The 24,613-nt window shown below is 41.4% G+C and overlaps 1 long non-coding RNA gene across 2 annotated transcripts in view; it reads right to left on the bottom strand.

The window, feature by feature from the left end:
- Positions 1–315: 315 nt before the first annotated feature.
- The window catches only part of LOC147571990 (uncharacterized), a 354,576-nt gene continuing 330,278 nt past the window's right edge, over positions 316–24,613 (bottom strand). Inside the window, exon 6 of one of the 2 annotated variants that reach the window (XR_015246598.1) lies at positions 316–690. This is a non-coding gene — a long non-coding RNA (uncharacterized LOC147571990). The remainder of the gene's footprint in view (positions 691–24,613) is intronic. The other variant, XR_015246597.1, reaches the window with a different exon arrangement.

Below are 24,613 nucleotides of genomic sequence, written 5' to 3'. Positions count from 1 at the left end.
CATATCAATGCTACATTTAATCTTCAAAAATATATCTCAAAAGAGGTATATTCTTTCTATAAATATATAAGTAGGTTGACCAAGCTTTGATCTGAAGTATTTATAAAACAGTTAAATTAGAATGGGTTTTACTTTTTAGAAAGGATTTGCATGGCAAAGTGAAGTGAAAACCGTGAGCTAATTACGTGGTAAATTCAATTAGTGTAGTCACCTAATCTAAATTATTCAGGCTCATTGTAGCTCTAAAAGAGCAGGGCCACCCTGCCCAGGACCCAGCCATGTGCAAATAGATGGTTAGTAAATCCTGCCAATGGTAATAAAATTGATGATTTTCTTCTTATTCTAGCTGCTTTCTTTTTATGTGTGGGAGTATGAAGCATCAGATAATTTCCTCAATGGGATTTTTTTTTTCAAGAAAAACAGACTTAGAAAAAGCATTCCCGTGTCTCTAGACTTTTATACATGTAGCCTACCCACAACTGAATATTCTCAAAATCATCTGCATATGCCACGCATGGCTAAGGCCATAGGTCAAGGGTAAGTAGATAAAAGAGGATACTTTACCTCCTGTTTGAGGTTTGAACTGTTAAGGTAAGAAAATGTATAGGCCAGTACCTACCTGTAATTTGCTTCCAAGCAAGTATCTTATGTAAACTGGAAATCAATACTGTACCGTCCTCATAGAACAATCTGGGATTGAAAAGAGAAGGGGACTTACTATCTAGGACTTCTGCACAAATATCTAGGCCGCTAATCTTAACTTCCCCCTTCCCTGATAGAGAGCAATGTCAAAGTGTCATTTGGGAACTAGAAACTCTGTATCCCTTGTGATTAGATTGGAAGCCCCAGATAATCTGAGATATCCCGACAAATCTCAAGATTGGTAATCACATCTTCAAAGTGCCTTTGGCTATATAAAGTGACATTTACAGTTTCTGGGGATCAAAACCTGGATACTGTTGGGAGTCATCATGCAGTTTACCACACTAATGTTAAGGGTTCTGGTGGTACAGGTGATGAACATGGCCATGTTGTTGTAGGGGGGGTAGCAAGAGTGTTGGCCAGCTTCATGGCATTAGTACTAATTGTGATGGTGGAGGTGATGTTGATATTGGCAAAGGCACTAGTAATGTTTCGTAAGTGGAGTGACAGGACTCTGGATGTTAGTGAAGTAGGTGTGGGTCACCACTCACACGCACATCACAATGCAGAAAGCACCCTATGACCCCAAAGAGCAGACCAGAGTAGCCTAACTGGACTAACTACAGTGGGGCCTTCAACAAGTAATGTCAGCTAGTTGAGCAACTCTGAGAAACGGCTGAGACGGTGACAGAGAAAGTCCCATCCACGTAGGTGAAGATGTTTCACGGAAGAGAATTTGTCAGCACAATTGCCTATGCTTCAGTTTCCGTGGTACTTGGGCATTCTGCTTAACGTAAATGCTTCCCTTCTGCCTGGAAGACAGCAGGCATCCAGCAGCCAGGCCACAGATTTGACAATTGGCTCTCACAGTTCCCTGGAAAGATGACAGGGCACCGGGCTGCCAGTAGGAAAGAGACCGGCTCTGGATACTACACATCATTGTTTTGAAACCTACTCCATCTTCGTGTGTTGTAAATGCCCCCTAGTTCTACCCCCCCTATGGACTAAAATTTCACAGAGGAAAATTTCATCAGTCACCTCCAAACATTTTTCAGGTAGAACCTCTCATCCCTCCCTTGTTTCAGCATGCTCAGCACCCTGTCCTGAGAAGTCTGAGTTTATTAGACATCTATTATAACTGACATATTGTTGCAGTGGGGGTGAATAGATGCATTAGACAGATGATCTTAATTGGCTTTCTTCCAAAAGAATTTTTTTAAGAGACAGCTGAAATTCATTCACATTTACAATTAGTAAAACTTTCTTTCATTATTGAAATGCTTGCTGAAACAGCAGCCACATCAGGGTGACAAATCCCGTTATCATGCTTTCCGCAATTGTCTCCCCAAAAGATGCCTATTGAGAGCATTGTCTGGGTTTGTGTATGAGACTGACAATCACGCTCCAGGCAGAGGGTGGGAGGGGTGTGCTATGCAGCCTGCTCCAAAGTGCTTTTGTGTGTGTTTGTGGTTGTTCAGTAGAGAGATCTAAAGTTCTGGAAAAATCTGAGGACGCACTATGCGTGCTAACAAGATCAGTCACCGAGCATTAGTGGGATTCTCATGCTTCGCGCCTTTAGTTTTCCATTTTCTTGTATTTTCCTCTGTGAGCAATGGCAGGTGCTATCTGTTTGTCAGGCTGTTACTGGGGAAAATGAGGGTGGGGAGAGATCATTTTTTTTTAAGTGAGCAGTTAACAGCTGAACTCACATGGCTGACAATAGAATTGTGATGAAGGGCACACAGAAAGGCGTGTAAAGATTATCCCTTAAGACGCTCGTGGAATGAATTGCTTCCTGAAGGGACTGAGAAGGAGTCATTGCTCTGGGCCTAGCATCCCTTTGGGGCCGGGTGAAGGAGACCGGACAGGCCACGCTGGTCTGACTCCGTTAGACCAAAGAGTTTGTCAAACTTAGCAGTTTTTCTTGCTGTGGGACAAAGAAGACACAGGTAAGATCTTCAAATGTTGAGTGGAAGGAGAGAAGGGAAAGAGAAGTAGAGAGGGGGAAGAATCAATGAAGCAATGCTGATAATTGCTGTTTCAGTTCTCCTGAGACTTGAGGCTCATTTTCTTTCACCAAATGAACTGCCTGAGGGATGCTGTTTAAATACTTCTGTTTATTTATTGAATTGTCCAACACGCACCATGTTGTTTTGTCTCATATTCCTTCTGAGCGCTGACAGTTGCTTTCTCTTTCGCCAATGCACCTCCGAGCATGTTGGCCAACACAATCTGGGCCCACTCCGTTCTCTGAAGAGCTCGCTCTGATTCTAGAACCATGATTCCAGCCCAGTGAAACCTGCTCTCCTGACAATGAGCCTTGCCCTGAATGCAGAGAAGCCATGTGCCAAGGGTCATGCTTTTGGCCAGGGCATATCAGGGCAGACACACAATCTGAGGTTGAGAGGTGAGGCAATAGTGTTGCTTGAAAGAGGCTAACGGAGCTGTGAAATCAGAAAATCCCTTGCCCACAGCGTCCTTCGGTGCCTGGAAAGAGGTCTGAATTCACATGGTGTTGTTACTGATACCTTTTCAAGGTTTTCAGGCTTCTCCTTAGTGTATACTGAACTTGACTGAGATCAAGAAATTAAGAATGTCCCTAAGTTCTAAGCGCCATGAGGGCACAATGTCTGTCATGATCATCTCTGTGGATCCAAGTCAGCATTTTCCTAGCACGTAATGAATGTTCAAACGTTTTGATCTAATGAATTAGTGAATTACAGAGTTTAACTCAGCTTTGCCACTTACTGTGTGATGGTGACAATTTTCATGCTGACAGCAGGTACCCGGCACTCAGCACCATGGGCAAAACATCATATAACATAGAGCCTCTGCTTTCAGGAAGCCTAGGCTTGAGGAGAGGTGATGAGGTATATAAACCAAAAAGTGTTGTATGCGCTCTGATAAAACATGTTCAGGGAGGGGCACCTGGGTGGCTCAGTCGGTTAAGCGTCCGACTTCAGCTCAGGTCATGATCTCACGGTCTGTGAGTTCAAGCCCCGCATCAGGCTCTGTGCTGACAGCTCAGAGCCTGGAGCCTGCTTCACATTCTGTGTCTCCCTCTCTCTCTGCCCCTCCCCTGCTCATGCTCTGTCTCTCTCTGTTTCAAAACTAAGTAAAAACATTTAAAAAAAATTTTTAAAAACAAACATGTTCAGGGTAAAGGAAGAAATAATCACTTCTCTATGAGAGGGCGGGTCAGGAAAAGAATTTTCTAGAGAGTGACTTTTGAACCAAGTTTAGTTCTAGATGAGTAGGATGAACCGAGTGTCCAAGCCCTTGACTTGCCAGCCCTGAATCTGGCTCCGGCTTCTCACGGCCATCGCGGCACCCCCTCCACATGAGCTGGTCTGCTGTGATTCTGTTAGAACACTGTCATTACCTGGATACGAGCTCATTTCAGTGGACCTCTTATCACTGTTAGCTAAAATATCGTCCCTGGAGATTTTCCATTCTCTCATCTCAAACTCTTCCAGCCTCAACATACCCACCTCCACCCAAATGAGTGAGAAGCCAAGGGACGGATGACAGAGGTTTTTGCATCCAGCAATCAAAGGAAACAAGGTACTTGTCCTGCAAATACAGCTTCCAGACAAGTCTCTAAGCCCCCACTTCCAACCAATTTTCTACTCTAAATCTCTCATATAGGAATTCTAACCTCCACTGCTCCAACAAATTTTAACAGCAACTTCTCAAACTCCTATTTCATGGAAAACAAACTACATCCTCGAAGTCATCAGAAGATATTTTTTCCCCATCTTGACATTTACCAAAACCATTATGCTGTTTCCCTATACCCTCCCTGATGGAAGCATTTTATTCTCCTGAAACTCATAACCTCACAAGCCTCCTGAGAAAATTTTGGCATTATTTTTACTTTACAAGGCTGTTTCAAAATCTTACTGCTTCCCACACTCCATCTCTGAGGCACATGGCACCTGGTCACATACCACTACCTCTCATCACTGTCTCTAACAACTGTCTTATTATACCGCCCCAATTAATGATAAATATTGGCATATGAATTACAACCTTCCTCGTTAGTCCAAGCATGGCCACCATCCTGGGTGATTCCAATGAACATGTGGAAGACCTATCCAACATCAGAACCATTCCTCTGCTTGGATTTGTCAATGATGACATCCTTCTCACACATCATATCAAACTTTAACACTTAATTCTATGATGACAGTTTCCTTTATTTCCAGCTGGTCAACGCTCTCAAGTAGTCACTCCCACCACCCCTGCATTTGATGCCATAGGGCCCTCTGATCTCCAGACCACTTTACTGTCTCAGTCATACAGACCCTTCCAGCGCCCCTTCTTTTCCTGACTAGCCTTGACCTATTCAATTACATAAATATCTAATCAGCCATCGCTCATCTTCCTCACATTCATCTTCCTTATACAGTCAGATCCTAACCGCCCATCTCCTCCATCCCTGGGACATGTCCATAATTCACCTTTTCTACTCCTATATCCAGACTCCTAAGCACTGCTTGAGAAAATCCCAGCAATCATGTGGTGTAGTGACAACAAAACTGGCCTCCAGCCTTATCCGGGCCCTTGTTGTTACCTGACATTTTTTTATTTGTTCTTGGTCTTTGGTTCAAGCTATCCATACCCCTTTTAATGTTGATATTATCCATCAGTTTAGCTAGTCAATGGTCAAGCACCAGTTTAGGTGTTGTTGCAAAGGTTATTTTTAGACGTAATTAACCTGTCATCAGTAGGCTTTGGGTTAAGCAGATTATCCTCCACAATGTGGTGGGGCTAATCAGTTGAAAAATCTTAAGACTGAGGTCTCCCAAGGAAGAAGGAATACTGCCTGCAGACTACTTTCAGTCTTAAGACTGCAACATCAACTCTCACACCCATCGCCAGCCTGCCGGTCTATCCTGGAGATTTCGGTCATGTCATTCCCCACAAGAGCCTGAGCCAATCTCTCAAAGCAAAGCTCTCTCTCTACATATATCCTATTGGTTCGGTTCCTCTGGAGCACACTAATATATCTCTCAACAACTAATAAAAATATCTGCTACTTTCTCAGTCCCCATCCCTCACTTTCAGGATACCTTGTTTGGTACACCCAGAAAGTTTAGGTAAAATCCAGCCTAACCTGACTCAACTATCCAACATCCTATTTCTGATGATCTTACATGAGGTGTCTACTGCCCGGGTGACATATTTCTTTGACATTTAAAGAAAAACATTTTAATGGTAATTATATATCTGTGATGAATACCAAAGTGATTTACCAAGGTGGTGATGGCTTATGTGTCCCTTGAAACTGTCCACACTGAAACTTTATTTCTACCGCAAAAAAAAAAAAAAAAAAAACCGTATTCTCAGTCCTGAGGTTGCTATTCTTTGTTGTAAAACAAACACATACTCACGGATTTAGGACCAGAACAAAAGGAGTTATTCTTAAAATTGAATATTAGACATTATTAACTTAACCATTCACTAGCCATTCCTTAATGACCTGTAATTTTATACTGGCCATAAGCCCCTTAAAGACCTAGCTTGATGCCATTTTCTCAGGGCCTTCTCCCAAATATTTTCTCAGATTGTGAGCATCAGCCCTCCTTGAAATATTTTTCTAACTCTCCTCTCCTCTCTCCATAAATGACTCTTCCAGAAACTCTAAATTCATCCTTCTGTCTATATAATGTAGAGGAATATAGATTTAACCACAGCACGGTTCCCCAAGTGTGGTCTGGGGACATGTGGGGTCACCAAAACCTTTTTAAAGCATCTGTAAGGAAAAAACTATTTTCATAACGTAATTAAGAAATTATTTGCCTTTCTCACTGACATCTTCTCAGCAGTGTATAGTGAGTTTTGTAGAAGCCGCGTGACATGAGATATTGCAACAGACTAATACAGAGTTAGGTATAGGAATCCAGCTATCTTCCTTAGGTAAGACTCTAGAGAGATTTGCAAAAATGTAAAACAATAGCACACTTCTCACTAATTTTTTAAAAATATAATGATTTTTCATAAAATATGTTATTTGGTTAGTACTTGATTGGTTTATTTTTATTTTTAAAGCTTTTATTTTTACTTATTTTTGAGAGAGAGACAGACAGAGAAAGAGAGAGAGAGAAGGGGAAAGGCAGAGAGAGGGACAGGGAGAGAATCCCAAGCAGGTTCCATGTTGGCAGCACAGAGCCATACACAGGGCTCGAACTCACAAACCATGAGATCATGACTTGAACCTAAGCTAAGAGTCCGACACTTAACCCACTGAGCAACCCAGGCACCCTGGTTTATTGTTATTTTTAAATAAAATTTTAAATATATATATATTTCTTACATTTTTGTTTCAATTTCTAATATGGTAAACACATAGACTTACAACCTACTTAAACAGAAACTCTGGTTAATGTATGTAAAGAGATCCTAGGACCACAAAGTTTGAGAACCACCCAGGCCATGCTGTGGTAGGCTTCTATCTTTTTCATGCCAGGAAGCCATCAAGGCATTTTTCCTTTGAGGATTTAATTCTTCTGATACGAATTATGACACTTTTTTAGGATTAATAGCAAATTTTCCTTTCTTTCTTTCTTCTTTCTTTCTTTGTTTGTTTGTTTGTTTCTTTCTTTCACTGCTGAGGGCCAAATAATCTATATCTCTGCTTATCTTTTATTCCTTCCCTCTAGGCTCACACAAGTAGGGATCCTCGCTCCTGTCAACTCTTGGAGCTACTATTTACTTTCATGATTATCCTCAAATACTTTATTTTCTATTTCTTAAACAGTTCCTTATTTGAGCCCATTCCCTTCAGCCTATAAATAGGCACGAGTTCATCTAATTTAAAAACATACGTGCATATTTACATATTTATATTTCATTTACACATATATAATTTAATATCCATGTAACATACTTTACTTAATTACAAATGTAAGTATCAATCAGACATCTCTACATATCTTGATTTTAGCCAAGCTTTTGTGAAAAGAATCAAAACTTTTTCTGTGTCTCTTTATTTCTTCACCCTTCAGTTCCTTTGAACTCACATCTGACTGGATTCCTCCATAGCAACTATTTTGGTAATGGTCACTGATGACTTCCAAAATGCAAAATCCAATGGACACCATGTAGTTTTTATCAAAAATGAATTTCCTGTGGTACTTTGTACTGCTAACTACTCTTTCTACCTTCACCTTCTATGGCCTGTTCTTCGCGGACTCACTTCCTCCCCGACCCCTCTTTCCCACTCTCTGATTTGGGCTCCTCTTTGTACCTACACTCCTGAAATCTTATTTGCCAGATTTGTGTCAAGATTTTCCAGAGTTCTGTTCATACGCTGGTTGGACGTGAAAACCAAACAAGAAGACTTGAAAGAGCCTGTCAAATTTCTGACTTGGTCAATGACTAGTACCGCCACCTGAACCAGAGAACATGGCTCAAGAAAAGTATGTTCGGGAGGGGAAATACCTTTTCATACCAATAAGAGGATGAAAGAAGCAGATGGTTGTATTAGTAAAAAGATTGAAATGTCCAGTCACACACCATCTCTAAGGTCTCTTTCTCTTTTAAAACTCAAGTGCTTGGGACCATTTTTGAATGCAATGCAGATCATGGACCAATATAGGGGAGGATATAATGATGGGAGCGTATGAGGTAAGCTGCATGGCCATTTTCCAGAAATGCTTTAGAGAAAAACTTCTTAAACTAAGTGGACGAAGTGACCTCAAAGTCCCTTCAATGTTTAGATTTTATGGTTCTCTGATTATTCAAGCATTAATCTCAGAACCGAAGCCAAAGAAACTAAGGCAGAACTACTGAAAATCAGGGAGGAGTCACAAAAATAACGCATTTCCTCTTTGTTCTGAGGGACTAAGAACTAGTTGTCCAAATCATGTAAAACACTTTGGAAGGGCATCCCATCCACAGCCCAAAGAATTTCTTCTTGACTGACATTTAGGAAGCAGAGAACAGTCTTCTAAATTTTTTCCTTCCCACCTTAAGATAAGCATCTTCATTTATTCATCTTAATGCCTTCCATTATTTCCTCCTGAGTAGGATATGCTTCAAGGTTAAACTTGACACCAACAGTTGACCAGTGACAGGTGACAGCTGACACGAGATAAGTGGATAGAATGATCCCTGGTGTGCTTGAGCAGCTTTCTCATAATCTGTTATTAACACAGCCACCCTTCTCCAGAACCTTGGGCATAGAAAAAGAAGTATTCTCTGACACATCACTCTACCTGCCCTCTGAAGGAGGGTTCTTGACCTTTGAGGGCAACATTCATTGTTGATTTCTTCTCAGAACAAGTGCAGACGCTCCTTGACCCTTCAGCTAGAGGATACCTAGGTGATAAGCCAGAGTATCCTAGAGTATTGCTGATTTTTGGGTATGACAGATTTTAATATCAAGTGTAAAATAAATGAGCAAACACAGGGTGAAGAGCGAGTATTGCTGAAGACCAATCATGATGAAGAAGAAGAAAGAAAGAACGAGAAGGAGGAGGACACGAAGTAGGAAGAAGAAGAAATAAAAGAAGCATTAATTAAATGCCCAAGACCAGGACAACCCTTTCATTTACAGTCTATAACACCGTGAGGTACATATTCATTGTCTCACAGTCACAGGTGAGGAAACAGAGATTTAAAGAGCCTACTAGTCTGCCCAGGTGCACACAGATACTGTGTCGGATACCACGTTGCACTCAGGCTGAGAAAATCAGCAGGGCAAGATGGTTGTGGCTGACACGTTTACCAAAGTTGAGAAAAATACTGAAGGGCCTTGCATCCCGGGTGTTTGAACCTTGTGCAACCGTTCAAGTCCATTTCTAAAACCCCCACAGTACCAAAATATTGGGAAAATATCACGCAAATTTCCTGGTGAGTCAGATTATAGCAAGTAGAAGAGTATTTGCATACATAAAGATAAATTAGTTATGCATATACCGACTCCTCTGGAAAGTTCTTCATGGGGAAAAAAATAGACGCAGGCACTGTCTTTTTTTTTTTTTTTTTTTTTTTGAGAGAAAGAGAGAGAGAGAGAGAGCCCATGCTTGAGCACTTGTACAGGTGCAAGCAGGGGAGGGGCAGAGATAGAATTCTAAGCAGCTTCACAATGTCAGCCTGGAGCCCAACTCGGGGGCTTGATTTCATGAACCCTTGAGATCATGACCTGAGCCCAAATTAAGAGTCAGACGCTTAACCCTGAACTCACTAAGCCACCCAGGCACCCCAACCAAGATATATATTACAGCACTTTGGAAATAACAAGATATAAAATGCTAGAAAAGGCTACCGATAACACAAAATTGTAAACATACTTTTCATTGTGATTTTGTCGATCTGCAGCGCTGTCTCTGTTCAGATAGAATGAATGGATCTGACGATATTGGAGCTGCCACCTGAAGAATATAAGTTAAAATCAGGAGCGAGTATATTCTGTCCTCATTATCACTGTGACCTCAATTATGACTGGCTACTACAACCCTAAAACCCTACGACCAGGTCACACTTGACGGTTCACAAAGTGCCTTGTCATATACCATCTCATTTAATTCTAATAATTATCCTATATTGTTATTGTCCCTTCACAGAGGAAGCTCTGGAAATGGATGTGACCCAAGTCACGTCCGTGATCGGTATCAGAGCTGGGATTCCAACCTAGGTCTTCTGCTTCTGCTCTAATATTATATTTGTAACCACATTTGTGACAGTTCATAACATATTTACTCCCTGATGATGAAACTGTTCATGTAAGTATCTTCTCTGGATGTCCGTGAAGTGATACTTCATCTCATTTTAGAGTTTGCCAGAAACTCCTGGCCACAAAGGAAAGAAAATACGGATTGCTCTTCTAATTTGCCTGGTTAATGTCTAGGTTGGGTAAGGGAGGTCAGAGGGCAAAGTGTCTGCAATCTTTTCATTATGTGTCTTTATGTATCTAGATATCTGATGCGCGGCTTGATAACTGGAAGCCAAATCCAAAAAGTTCATCTTGAATTGCACTCTGGCCTGTGATGTGTCTCTCCACACAACTGTGTGTGTGTGTGCGCAAATAAGTATGTAAATGCACATACATTTGCATCTATATACATAGTTATTTATATACACATAGTAATTTGTAAATGTAGAGGCCACTTCCTAAATACCAAAACATGCAGTCTGCATGAGTTCTATTACTATGTAGACCCTGAGAAGTGTGACCAACGAAATGTTATACATGTCATATGTAAGGCAAAATCAACATCACCCCCTCCCCGGGCTTATTAAAAGGTGGGAGAATGAAATGAACTAAAACTACCCACTGCAAATCAAACATCACATTGGTTTGCTTTTTTTTCTGAAAGTTTTCATTGTTCTGACAGATTGTGAAAACCATTTAAATCACTTCAATCGCTATTTGTGGACTTCAAAGACATTGGGCTTGGGTTTAGGTGTCTCTGCTTATGAAACACAAGTGCCCAGTACTCACTTTCTCAGCTGGGCCTTCCCTCTCTTTAGCTTTGACCTTCACTTGCTCTCAAGTTGCAAGCTCATCAGTAGCCTCTTGCCAGGAGAATGACTGGGGCAAACCCTGCAGAGCAGCCCTAAACGCGTTCCACTGGGTGTCTCAGAGCCAGTCCAACTTTTCTGTGCTTTCTCTTTGTGTATTCCTTCTAAATGTCCCACCTGTGACTGGAGAGTTTGGAGAATTATCCTGGGCTGCTGGAATGTCCTAATTGCATGGAGGGCTTTAAATAGTGCCTGAGGTTCCATGTCCCAGAAGCATGCCAGTCAATGAGTGACAGGTAGAGGAGTATGAAAGCTCTTGCCCCAGCTGGGACAAACCCCAAAGTGGCATTTATACTCCACAGCTCCCCTGCAGGGTCAGGCCAAGACTGGACTTTTGCTGGACTTATACCTTCCCTCAGCTTCCTGTCCTTCCTGGTCCTACGTCCTCCCTCTTCTTTCCAGGGTCTCCTGGGAACACATTCTTAAGTTTCTGGCACAGGGTCTACTGCTGGGGAACCCAACCATCTACAAAACCCTGGAATATGCTGACCTTCCTTCCTTCCTCCCTTCCTTCCTTCCTTCCTTCCTTCCCTCCTTCTTTTCCTTCCTTCCTTCCTTCCTTCCTTCCTTCCTTCCTTCCTTCCTTCCTTTCTTTCTTCCCTCCTTCTCCCCCTCCTTCTTTCTCTTTCTCCTTTTCTTCCCCTTCTTTCTCTTCTTCCTTTCTTCATTCCTTCCTTCCCTCCTATCTTCTCCTTCTCCCACTTCCCCCTCCCTCTCTGCTTTGTAGTTTCTCATCCTAATTCCTTTGACAAATACACTTCTAACATAGAAATTGATAAATTGATGAGAATTAATATTTATGGAGCACTATCAAGTATTGTTCTAAGGGCTTTGTATGTATTAACTCATTTAATTCTCTTAACAACCTTAGATATAGGTACTATTGTCTTCATTTGATAAGAAAGGAAATTGAGGCCTTCCTGTAAATTGAGGCAGACAAGTGACTTGTTTAAAGTCGCACAGCTAGGATTTGAAGGCAAGAATTCTGGTTTTAGAGTCTGCTTATCATCTTTGAGGAACAAACCTGGCTTCAGAGTCCTGGATCTGATTCTTTCATGAATGATAAGAGTTTAGAAAAAGTTCCTTTTTATGCAAAACATTTTCTTACTTTCCCTCCCTCTTACACTCTCTGTAAAATGGGGCCTCCTTGCTGTCTGTTTTCACAAACTAACAAAATAATTTTGTAAATAAATTCTACATTTATTATCTTACTAAACTCTTACTTGAAGAAAATTTAACCATAGCCGCAACTTTTGTCAAATATTAAGCTATTCCTTTACTAAAGCAAATCTTCTGGTGATTTGGCAAACATCCATTATTACTGCTTTTTAAATTGTGGCCAAAATATTAAACAGGATTCAATTTCCAAATTACTCAAAGATATTTCCTAAAATGTTGAAATAATAAGTACATTGACACATTTTCTGCCTTTTGCCTTATGTTTGTGCTTTTGGTTTTGGGAATGAAGCAAAAAGTAGGATTGTTTTATAATTGAATTTCTTTGTCACCAACTTTGTTACCAACTTACAAACAGTAATTATCATGTTTACTGCTTGACTGTATCTTGAGAAAGTCTAAATGAAATGTGCCGCCTTCCCAGTAGTGAATATTTAAGTGAAGGAAAAGGAAGACTCTTTGGAAGGTATTTCATCACCTAAGGATTATCTCATTTTTGGTGACATATATGTGGCACTCAGTGCGTGCCAGGCATTGTTCTAAATGTGTTCTGTGCCTTAACTCAATTAATCCTTGTAAATCCCATGAGGTCAGTACTACTACTATCCTTATTTTATAAATATGAAAACTGACACATAGAAAGATTAAGTATGGTTCCTAAGATCACAAGACTAGTGAATGCTACCAGTCAAAAAGTGGATGGAGCCCTGGGATGTGACTTTAGGGTATGTGCTCTGGCCATCACACTCTGATACTTCTGGGCTAGTTATGTGGAAATGGAGGGATGGCTGACATCATTTGTGAAGACTAATTCAGTACAGCCATTTTTGTTTATGAATGTGATGGTAATACCATGCAAGGTCACTATGATGAAGGAATTTAGTTACAAACCTCATGAAAAAGATGACGTTACCATAGTTTTGTAGAAACGAGGACCCGAGCAAACTCTTTCATGCCTTATGAATCTATAGTAATGAAATCCAAAGTCAAAGTATTTGGTACAGTTAACATGAAATAAATATTGGGGTAGGGGTGGATAGGGGAATATAATTCAGGGACATATAATTCACATAATTATAGTTCAGGGACATATAATTCCAATGGGAAGATATTCTGGTGGAAGCCAGTCATTAGATGGGTACCATGGTGTCCAGTGACTGGAACGTGATCCAGTATATAAAGGGCAGTCTTGGCTGGTGTGTGACTAGGGGCAAGTTTCATAACTTTCCTACCTTAGGTACCTTATGTGTACCTTATATACACATAAAGTGATTTAGACAAAAAGCTACCTGATCTTATTCAGCCTTGCAAACCTTTGGTTGTTAAAGCCTGTGGATTTGTTTTGGTTTTGGTTTTGAGTGGAAAGAAGTGCCAGGACTTTTGTTTTCATTAATTAAATGATATTGGCTTATGCTTTGGACAGCTATCCTTGTGAATTCTGAGGCTGCCTCCCCAATATACACCCAGGCGGTGCTTGTGATCCATCAATCTATAAATCAGTAGACATGTTCTACTCGTACATTAAATTACAGGGTGCCCTGGAGCAATATACCTGCTGTTTGTCAGCTACTGCCACCTGCCTCTGGTGTCTGTGGGCTTATAACTTCCAAATGAGCTGTGGTGGGGGGTGCGGGAGAGCCAGATGAGAGAAAGAAAGCAGCGATAATGTAAATGCGACCGGACAGGAAGACATGGTTGCACTTGGCTAATGACTTGCAAAAGACTCACTAGTTTTCTCTGTGTTGGAAGTTGGCCGTCTGTTGGTTACCTACCTGTTAGCTTTAATGCATGCAGTGACAAGGAAAAGGGAAAACAAAATGGTCTTTCATTCTGTGTGATGTTAACCCATTTTTCTGGGGATGGGACAGAGATTCACACTAAACATTGCAAGAAGGTTTCTATCCTACAAAAGAGAAAGTTGACTGTATGTATGTAAAAATGAATTCTCTTTGCTTATACCTGTCAAGCGTTATCAGTGCTACCGCTATGTGCCAGACATTCTTCAAGATGCAGGGGCTACCACGGGAAAAAAGACGACGTCCCTGTCCTCATGAAGCTTACATTCCAGTGAGAGAAAGAGACAAGTAAACTAATAAAGATATGAATTCAGCTAGTGATTGTGCTATGAGGCCAATAAAGCACAGAGAATAATAGGAGAGGGAGTGCCACTACCTTATGTAGTGGGGCCTGGGAAGTCTTTTCAGAGGTGTCACTGGAGCAAAGATGTGAATTATGATAACGGTGCAGAGACCCGGGGTCAGAGTCCTCCAGGAAGAGGGACCAGCGGAGAGGCAATGAAGGTGGCTTGTCCCCTCAACAAGAAGTCTAACTATAGCTGAGGGGTACTAAGCACTGGGGAAAGCGGTAGGAAACAACAGCAGAAAAATAGGCAGGGACAAATTCGCATAGGACCCTGTAGACCAGAGGAAGGACTTAGAGTTTTATTCAAAATGAAATGGGAAGCAGTGAGTTTTGAGCAGGAAAATGGCACAACCTGAGTTACATTTTAAGAGTCACGTGGCTGTGTGTGAAACAGATGTGAACAAGAATGGAAGCCAGGCGACCAGCCAGGAGGCTAGTGCAGTGGTCCAGGTGAGAGATGCTCGTGGCTCCAACCTGGATGGTAGTAGAGGTGGTGAGAACATATTTTTCCAAATATATTTTTTAGGGCAATCCACTTGCTGCTGGGTTGGATGGGAAGGTTTGAGAAAAAGAGGAATTAAGGATGACTCCTGGGCACACCTGGGTGCCTCAGTCAGTTAAGCCTCCGATTCTTGGTTTTGGCTGAGGTCATGATCTCACAGTTCATGAGTTCAAGCCCTGCACCAGGCTCCCTACCGTCAGCACAGAGCCCTCTTCAGATCCTCTGTCCCCCTCCCTTTCTTCCCTCCCCTGCTTGCACACTCTCTCTCAAAAATAAACATTAAAAAAAAAGAATGACACATGGATTTGATCTTGATAGAATGGTTTGATGACAATTTAGTTTTTTAAAAATATTTGGGGAAAAAAATCAAGATTAAAATATCCAGAGTTTCATTATGAACTTGTTTAGTTTGAGATATTTATGAAATACTAAAGTAAGGATATTAAGCAGGCAATTGGATATAAGAATCTGGTGCCCAAAGAAAAGGCCAGGGTAGAAGTGTAAATTGGGATTGCTTAGTGTTATGTAATGTTTAAAGCCACGGGAGTCAATGAAATACATTCTCTACAAAGAGAAGGTAAACAGAAAAGTGGATAGGACTGTGAATCAAGACCTGGAGAAGTCCACCATTTCATGTCAGAAGAGGAAGAATCAGAAGAGGGGTGATGTCTCAGGATTCAAAAGAAGAATATGTTTCAAAAACGAAAGAGCAGGGATGCTTGGGTGGCTCAGTCTATTGAGTCTGACTCTTGATTTTGGCTCAGGTCATGATCCCAGGGCAGTGGGCTTGAGCCCCACGTTAGGCTTCCCCCCGAGCATGGAGCCTGCTTGAGATTCTCTCTCTTTCCCTCTGCCCCTCTCCCCCTGTTGTGCACTCTCTCTCTCAAAAATAAAAATAAATTTAAATAAATAAAAAAAGAAAAAGAAAGAAAGGGCAGTCACTATAGTCACCAGCAACATGCTGATTTGACAAGTAATACCAGGTAGGGAACAGACTGCTGGATTTGTGAGATGAGGGTCATAAGTAAAATTCAATTGGACTAAAGAGGAGAGGAGAGAAGGGAAGACAGAATATAGACAATTCTTTTCAGATGTTTGCTTTAAGGGGCGCGCGCACACACACACACACACACACACACACACACCGGGGCATTAATCCAAGGTATGCAAACACAGTGTTTTGTTTTATTTTGTTTTGTTTTTAGTTATTTACACACTGATCTAAGAGAGGCTAAAGCATACTTCTGTCATTCTGTCTTAGAAGGTGGAAAAGCAGTTTATATGGATACAGATGCAGGGGATGGGGACAGTGAACAAGCCAGTCCTTGGTTTTCACTCAATATTCTCATTTGTTAGTGACACAAAATTGCCACTCCTTAGACTTTCTTCTTTATTTTAAAGTTTTATTTATTCATTTTGAGAGAGAGAGAGAGAGAGAAAGAGAGGGGAGATAGAAAGAAAGAGAGAGAACCCCAATCAGGCTCTGCATCGACAGTGCTCGAGCCCAATGCTGGGCTCAAACTCATGAACCATGAGATCATGACCTGAGCCAAGATCAAGAGTTGGACACTTAACCTACTGAGCCACCCAGGGGCTCCTTGACTTTTCTTCTTTAGTCTTTTAGATCCTCACAGTGTTTTATATTTTATATAGTCCACATTTTTTTTTTTTGCCTATGCTGATAAATTCAGTCTTTTTCTTAAAGACTTTTATCACCATGATACTTGAAATAACTAATTTCTGCCTAAGTCTAAATTGTAAGTCCATAAAACTACAGAAAAGTAATTGTATTTATTCTAATACACTCCTCAAATGCCTGCAGATAAGTAGTTAATATCCCAGGAATGGTTACCCCTCCCACTCTGTTTTGTTGCTGTTCCGATTTCTCTTAAGGTCAAAGGTGTCTTGCTCAACTATCAAAGAAGATGGGCGTACAAAGCTAATGCCATTTGTCAGGGAAAAGAAAGCAACTTCCAGATTAGTCTGAAATGATCAAAATAAGAACTCTTTGAATGCTTCCTACATAACTCCATTGATTTCATTTCTCTCCTTCAGAGACTGGCAGCCCCAAATTTCTCTTTCTAAGAATTCCATACTTACTATCATGAGGGCCACAGCAGCATATAGGCACATGATAAAAGATTTTGTAATCTGGCTTCTGGATTGTTGTGATAGCCCCTGACTTTTCTTTTTCTTTCAAAAACAATTCCCTAGTCAACAGCTATTAGAAAAATACATTCTCCACCCTACTCCGAGTCCTCAAAAGAGGCAAATTCACCTCAAAATTGGGGCTAACAATCGGTCAGTAAACTAGCCAGCCAAGTAGCCTCAGTTTTATTTAGAACTTTCTGGGTTTTCGCCCAAATTGTTTCCAGAAGCCAGCTGGCTCCCAACCCTTCTTTGGCTTTGTTTTCCTTTTCTGGGGATGTGCTCAGGCTGCGCTTAGTCAGTTTGCCTAATTTTGAGCCTCGTCAGTACTTGGCTTGTGCTCACCTTCTGGACTTTCCCGTTCCTGAGTGCCTTCCTAAAGACTGCTCTCAACCTAGATTAGAGAACAGGACTGGATAGTCCACAGGGCCTTCAGGATTTTCCGATTTTCTTCAAGAACAGGGAACTTTGGGCTTGATCTGTAAGTGCTATTGCAATACATAAATTCAGAGAAGGGGAATTTGTTGAAGATTGGAGTATCTGGAAAGGACAATTAAGCTGGCAGATTTTTTTTTTTTATCTATGACCATTGACTATCAGACAAAGGTTGGATATTTGTATTTAGCTTATTTATAACAGTTAACCTAATAGGCTCACACTAAGCTCTTTATGTTCTTTAGTCAAATGTTCACAATAATTCTGCAACATAGGTGTTCTCAAGATCTCCATTTTATAGGTAAGATAGCTGAGGCTTAGGAATCTTACATGACTTGCCCAGACTTACACAGCTGGAAAGTGGCAGAACCAGGCCTCAAGCCAAGATGTTCTGAAGCAAGGTCTCCCCACCACTGCATTCTACTGCCTCAAAAGGCTTCCACCATCCCAGCCCTTACACATTTTAAGCAGGGCCCTATGGATTCTTGACTAGCCCCAGCCCCAAATGCTGATGCTAGCGGTATAAGAGGATCGAGTGTAAAATATCAATGGCAAAATACGGGTTAGAGTTCTTGTAAGATTATGTTTCATTCTTGTTTTAAAATATTTAAAAATATGGGGTGGCTGGGTGGCTCAGTCAGTCGGGCATCAGACTCCTGATTTCAGCTCAGGTCATGATCTTGCGGTTTGTGAGACTGAATCCCTGTGTCAGGCTCCACATTGACAGCACAGAGCCTTCTTGTGAATCTTTCTCTCTCCCTCCTCTCTTCCCCTCCCCCATTCTCTATCTCTCTCTTCTTTCTCTCTCTCAAAATAAATAAATAAATTAATAAGTATTTTAAAAATAAAATATTTAAAAATGGTGTCTCATAAATTTACTTTTGGACAAAGTGTCTACCAGAGAATCAAACCGCCATTAGAATATTTGTAGCTTTTTGTGTGTCTCACGTCCATGAAATCCAGCCAGACCAACACTAAACCATCCTACACACCTAGTAAACTGATTGGAGGATCAACACAACAATCTGCGCAACCTCAACCACAGAGTTCAGCAGGTACGTGGCACAGAGAGGTGAACTTGGGGAGAGAGAAGCCGGCGACAGGACGGGCAGGGAGCCTCTTTTGCAGGCAGAGAGAGGAATGAGACTGGGGTGGAGGGGGGGAGAATGCGGGAAAAGCACCCTCCCCAAAAGCAGCTGGAGAGAAAGTGGAAAATTGGAAACAGCCACAGGAACTAAACTAAAAAGGGAGAAAGGAGAGGGTTTAAATTCCATTAAGACTGTAAACAAGGGGAGCGCAAAGTTTGCAACTCCGCAGCTCCATACCTGGCGGTGCTCTGGTGGGAAGGGTGAATCCCCAGAAACAGAGTAAGGTCCGGGAGGTTCTCGGGCCACACAGGGAAAAGCAGTTCCACTGCTGGAAGGACATTTGGTAGAGACTATTGAAACCACCTGGTCCTAGAAGACCTCAGAAAACAGCCACATTCGCTGGTGCTGGAATAAGGTCGTTAAGGGTGAAGCCTGGTGCCAGATGTGTGTTGTGATTTTCCATAATCCCTGAAAAGCTGCTGCTACACTATTTCACGAACTTTTTCTGGGGTGGGCTGCCACTTGGCCACGGTCTCGGGGCTCCTGCAGCAGCAGGGTCCAGCAAGTGTTCCTGGGTGCAGCTGACATTTGGCCATTGTTCGGCCATTGCTTGGTGAGACCCTCCTGCAGAGGGGTGGAACGGGTCAAAGCCTCAGTCCTTCAGAAGTAAGGGGCCAGGGGAAACAGCCGCATCTGAGACAAAACTCGGGGGAGAGGTACTGCCTGGGGCCTGGTCACAGACAGTGAAGAAGCAGGGAGGGGACGAAAGCTGAAGGCAGAGGACGGGTGCACGATTGCTGATCAGGGAGAACAGAGTTCCTTCAAATACTAGAGACTGGGTAGCTGGGTGACACCATTTTCACCGTTCCCGCTCATGCGCATACGCACATAGGAGTGCCGCAACAATCCACCCCAGTAGACTAGCAGCACCATCTAGTGGAGAATGGAGCCGTTACACTGAGCCCCGCCCAACTGGGCCATCCTCGCTCTTCAAGAACACAAGTCTTGGGGCGCCTGGGTGGCACAGTCGGTTAAGCGTCCGACTTCAGCCAGGTCACGATCTCGCGGTCCGTGAGTTCGAGCCCCGCGTCGGGCTCTGGGCTAATGGCTCAGAGCCTGGAGCCTGTTTCCGATTCTGTGTCTCCCTCTCTCTCTGCCCCTCACCCGTTCATGCTCTGTGTCTCTCTGTCCCAAAAATAAATAAACGTTGAAAAAATAAATAAATAAATAAATAAATAAATAAATAAATAAAAAAAAAGAACACAAGTCTCACCGCCAGCTTAATTTATGGACTGTAAAACGCTTCATGGTCTGACTCCTACGGGAAAACAAAGTAATTTCAGTCCTACTTCAATTTGTTAGCAGTCCCATCTATTCAATTTTCTTTTTTTTTTTCTCTTTTACATTACTTTTCTTTTTCTTGAATACAGAAAGAGAAAAAATTCATTTTTATTTTCAATTTTATTAAAAATATTTTTCTTTAATTTTTTTACCATATTTTTTACTTTTGTGTAAATTTTTTCAAATTCTATCTTATTTCCATCATTTTATTTTAGTCTACTTCAGTGTATTCACCTTTTCAAATTTTCAAATGATTTCCTTTTTTTCTTTTTCTTTTTTCTCTTTTTTGTTTCTTTTCTTTTTCTTGAATGCAGAAAGAGAAAAACTTCGTTTTTACTTCCAATTTCTATTAAAAATATTTTTCTTTAATTTCTTTATATTTTTTGCTTTTATGTAAGTTTTTTCAAATTCTATCTTACTTCCATCATTTTATTTTAGTCTACTACAGTGTATTCACTTTTTCAAATTTTCAAAGGATTTATTTTTTTCCTCTTTTTCTTTTTTGTTTCTTTTCTTTTTCTTGAATACAGAAAGAGAAAAAAATTCATTTTAATTTTTATTTAAAATATTTTTCTTTGATTTTTTTCTACTGTATTCTTTACTTTTATGTAAACTTTTTCAAATTCTATTTTACTCCCATCATCTCATTTTAGTCTACTTCAGTGTATTCATTTTTTCAAATTCTCAAATGATTTCCTTTTTTTTTTCCCGCCTTTTTTTTTCTCTAATCTGTCAAACCACTTTCAACACCCAGAGCAAAACACACCTAGGATCTAGCATCATCTATTTGATTTTTATGTGTGTGTGTGTGTGTTTAATTTCAATATTTTTTTAATTTTAATATTTTTAATTTTAATTTTTCTACCTCACTAATTCCTTTTCTCCCTTCAAAATGAAAAAATGAAGGAATTCACCCCAAAAGAAAGAGCACAAAGAAACGACAGCCAGGGATTTTACCAACAAAGATACAAGCAAGGTGTCTGAACCAGAATTTAGAATCACGATAATAAGAATAGTAGCTGGAGTCAAAAATAGATTAGAATGCCTTTCTGCAGAGACCAAAGAAGTAAAAAATAGAACTAAATTAAAAATGCTATAACTGAGCTGCAAACTCGGATGGATGCAGCGACAGCAAGGATGGATGAGGCAGAACAGAGAATCAGCGATATAGAGGACAAACTTATAGAGAATAATGAAGCAGAAAAAAAAAAGGGAGATTAAGGCAAAAGAGCACGATTTAACAATTAGAGAAATCAGTGACTCATTAAAAAGGAACAACATCAGAATCATAGGGGTCCCAGAAGATAAAGAGAGAGAAATAGGGGTTGAAGTGTTATGTGAGCAAATCATAGCAGAAAACTTTCCTAACCTGGGGAAAGACACAGACATCAAAATCCAGGAAGCACAGAGGATCCCCATTAGATTCAACAAAAGCTGACCATCAACAAGACATATCATAGTCAAATCCACAAAATACTCCAGCAAGGAGGGAATCATGAAAGCAGCAAGGAAAAAAAAGTCCCTAAACTACAAGGGAAGACAGATCAGGTTTGCAGCAGACCTATCCACAGAAACTTGGCAGGCCAGGAAGGAGAGGCAGGATATATTCAATGTGCTGAGTCAGAAAAACATGCAGCCAAGAATTCTTTATCCAGCAAGGCTGTCATTCAAAATAGAAGGAGAGATAGAAAGTTTCCCAGACAAACAAAAATTAAAGGAGTCTGTGACCTAAACCAGCCCTGCAAGAAATTTTAAGGGGGGACTCTCTGAGGGGAGAAAAGATGAAAATATATGTATATATACATATATATACAATATATATACATATATATACCAAATATATGTATATACCAATATATATGTGTATACCAATATATATACCAATATATACATATATATACCAAATATATATATATATATATATATCCAAAGCAACTATATATATATATGTGTGTGTGTATATATATATATATATATATACCAAAAGCAACAAAGATTAGAAAGGACCAGAGAACACCACCAGAAACTCCAACTCTACAAGCATCATAATGGCAATAAATTCATATCTTTCAGTACTCACTCTAAACGTCAATGGGCTCAATGCTCCAATCAAAAGACATACGGTAATAGAATGGATAAGAAAAGAAGATCCATCTATATGCAGTTTACAAGAGACCCACTTTAGACCTAAAGATGCCTTCAGATTGAAAATAAGGGGATGGAGAATCATCTATCATGCTAATGGTCAACAAAAGAAAGCCAGAGTAGCCATACTTATCAGACAATCTAGTCTTTAAAATAACAACTGTATCGAGGAGTTGTAGGGAAGATGGCGGCGTAGGAGGATGCTGGGCTCACCGCGCGTCCTGCTGATCACTTAGATTCCACCTACACCTGCCTAAATAACCCAGAAAACCACCAGAGGATTAGCAGAACGGAGTCGCCGGAGCCAAGCGCAGACGAGAGGCCCACGGAAGAGGGTAGGAAGGGCAGTGAGGCGGTGCGCGCTCCACGGACTGGCGGGAGGGAGCCGGGGCGGAGGGGCGGCTCGCCGGCCAAGCAGAGCCCCCAAGTCTGGCTTGCAAAAAGCGGAGGGGCCTGACGGACTGTGTTCCGACAGCAAGCACGACTTAGCGTCTGGGAGGTCATAAGCTAACAGCTCTGCTCAGAAAGCGGGAAGGCTGGAGGACAAAGGGAAGGAGAGCTGCTGAGCCCCCGGACGACAGAGCTCAGTTTGGTGGGGAACAAAGGCGCTCGCCAGCGCCATCTTCCCCGCCCATCCCCCAGCCAAAATCCCAAAGAGAACCAGTTCCTGCCAGGGAACTTGCTCGCTCCGCGCAAACACCCAACTCTGCGCTTCTGCGGAGCCAAACCTCCGGCAGCGGATCGGACTCCCTCCTGCTGCCACAGGGCCCCTCCTGAAGTGGATCACCTAAGGAGAAGCAAGCTAAGCCTGCCCCTCCTGCCCCTGTGCACCTTGCCTACCCACCCCAGCTAAGACGCCAGATCCCCAGCATCACAAGCCTGGCAATGTGCAAGTAGCCCAGACAGACCACCCCACCCCACAGTGAATCCCGCCCCTAGGAGAGGGGAAGAGAAGGCACACACCAGTCTGACTGTGGACACAGCGGTGGGCTCGGGGCAGACATCAGGTCTGACTGCGGCTCCGCCCACCAACTCCAGTTATACACCACAGCACAGGGGAAGTGCCCTGCAGGTCCTCACCACGCCAGGGACTATCCAAAATGACCAAGCGGAAGAATTCCCCTCAGAAGAATCTCCAGGAAATAACAACAGCTAATGAGCTGATCAAAAAGGATTTAAATAATATAACAGAAAGTGAATTTAGAATAATAGTCATAAAATTAATCGCTGGGCTTGAAAACAGTATAGCTGACAGCAGAGAATCTCTTGCTACAGAGATCAAGGGACTAAGGAACAGTCACGAGGAGCTGAAAAACGCTTTAAACGAAATGCATAACAAAATGGAAACCACCACGGCTCGGATTGAAGAGGCAGAGGAGAGAATAGGTGAACTAGAAGATAAAGTTATGGAAAAAGAGGAAGCTGAGAAAAAGAGAGATAAAAAAATCCAGGAATATGAGGGGAAAATTAGAGAACTAAGTGATACACTAAAAAGAAATAATATACGCATCATTGGTATCCCAGAGGAGGAAGAGAGAGGGAAAGGTGCTGAAGGGGTACTTGAAGAAATAATAGCTGAGAACTTCCCTGAACTGGGGAAGGAAAAAGGCATTGAAATCCAAGAGGCACAGAGAACTCCCTTCAGACGTAACTTGAATCGATCTTCGGCACGACATATCATAGTGAAACTGGCAAAATACAAGGATAAAGAGAAAATTCTGAAAGCAGCAAGGGGTAAACGTGCCCTCACATATAAAGGGAGACCTATAAGACTCGTGACTGATCTCTCTTTTGAAACTTGGCAGGCCAGAAAGAATTGGCACGAGATTTTCAGTGTGCTAGACAGAAAAAATATGCAGCCGAGAATCCTTTATCCAGCAAGTCCGTCATTTAGAATAGAAGGAGAGATAAAGGTCTTCCCAAACAAACAAAAACGGAAGGAATTTGTCACCACTAAACCAGCCCTACAAGAGATCCTAAGGGGGACCCTGTGAGACAAAGTACCAGAGACATCACTACAAGCATAAAACATACAGACATCACAATGACTCTAAACCCATATCTTTCTATAATAACACTGAATATAAATGGATTAAATGCGCCAACCAAAAGACATAGGGTATCAGAATGGATAAAAAAACAAGACCCATCTATTTGCTGTCTACAAGAGACTCATTTTAGACCTGAGGACACCTTTAGATTGAGAGTGAGGGGATGGAGATCTATTTATCATGCTACTGGAAGCCAAAAGAAAGCTGGAGTAGCCATCCTTATATCAGACAAACTAGACTTTAAATTAAAGGCTGTAACAAGAGATGAAGAAGGACATTATATAATAGTGACAGGGTCTATCCATCAGGAAGAGCTAACAATTATAAATGTCTATGCGCCGAATACCGGAGCGCCCAAATATATAAAACAATTACTCACAAACATAAGCAACCTTATTGATAAGAATGTGGTA

This window comes from Puma concolor, chromosome F2 (assembly GCF_028749965.1).
Source record: "Puma concolor isolate L17-30 chromosome F2, mPumCon1.1.hap2, whole genome shotgun sequence".
In the NCBI taxonomy this organism is placed as follows: Eukaryota; Metazoa; Chordata; class Mammalia; order Carnivora; family Felidae; genus Puma; species Puma concolor.
The sequence above is the reverse complement of the archived record's forward strand: the minus strand, read 5'-3'. Positions and strand labels throughout refer to the sequence as shown.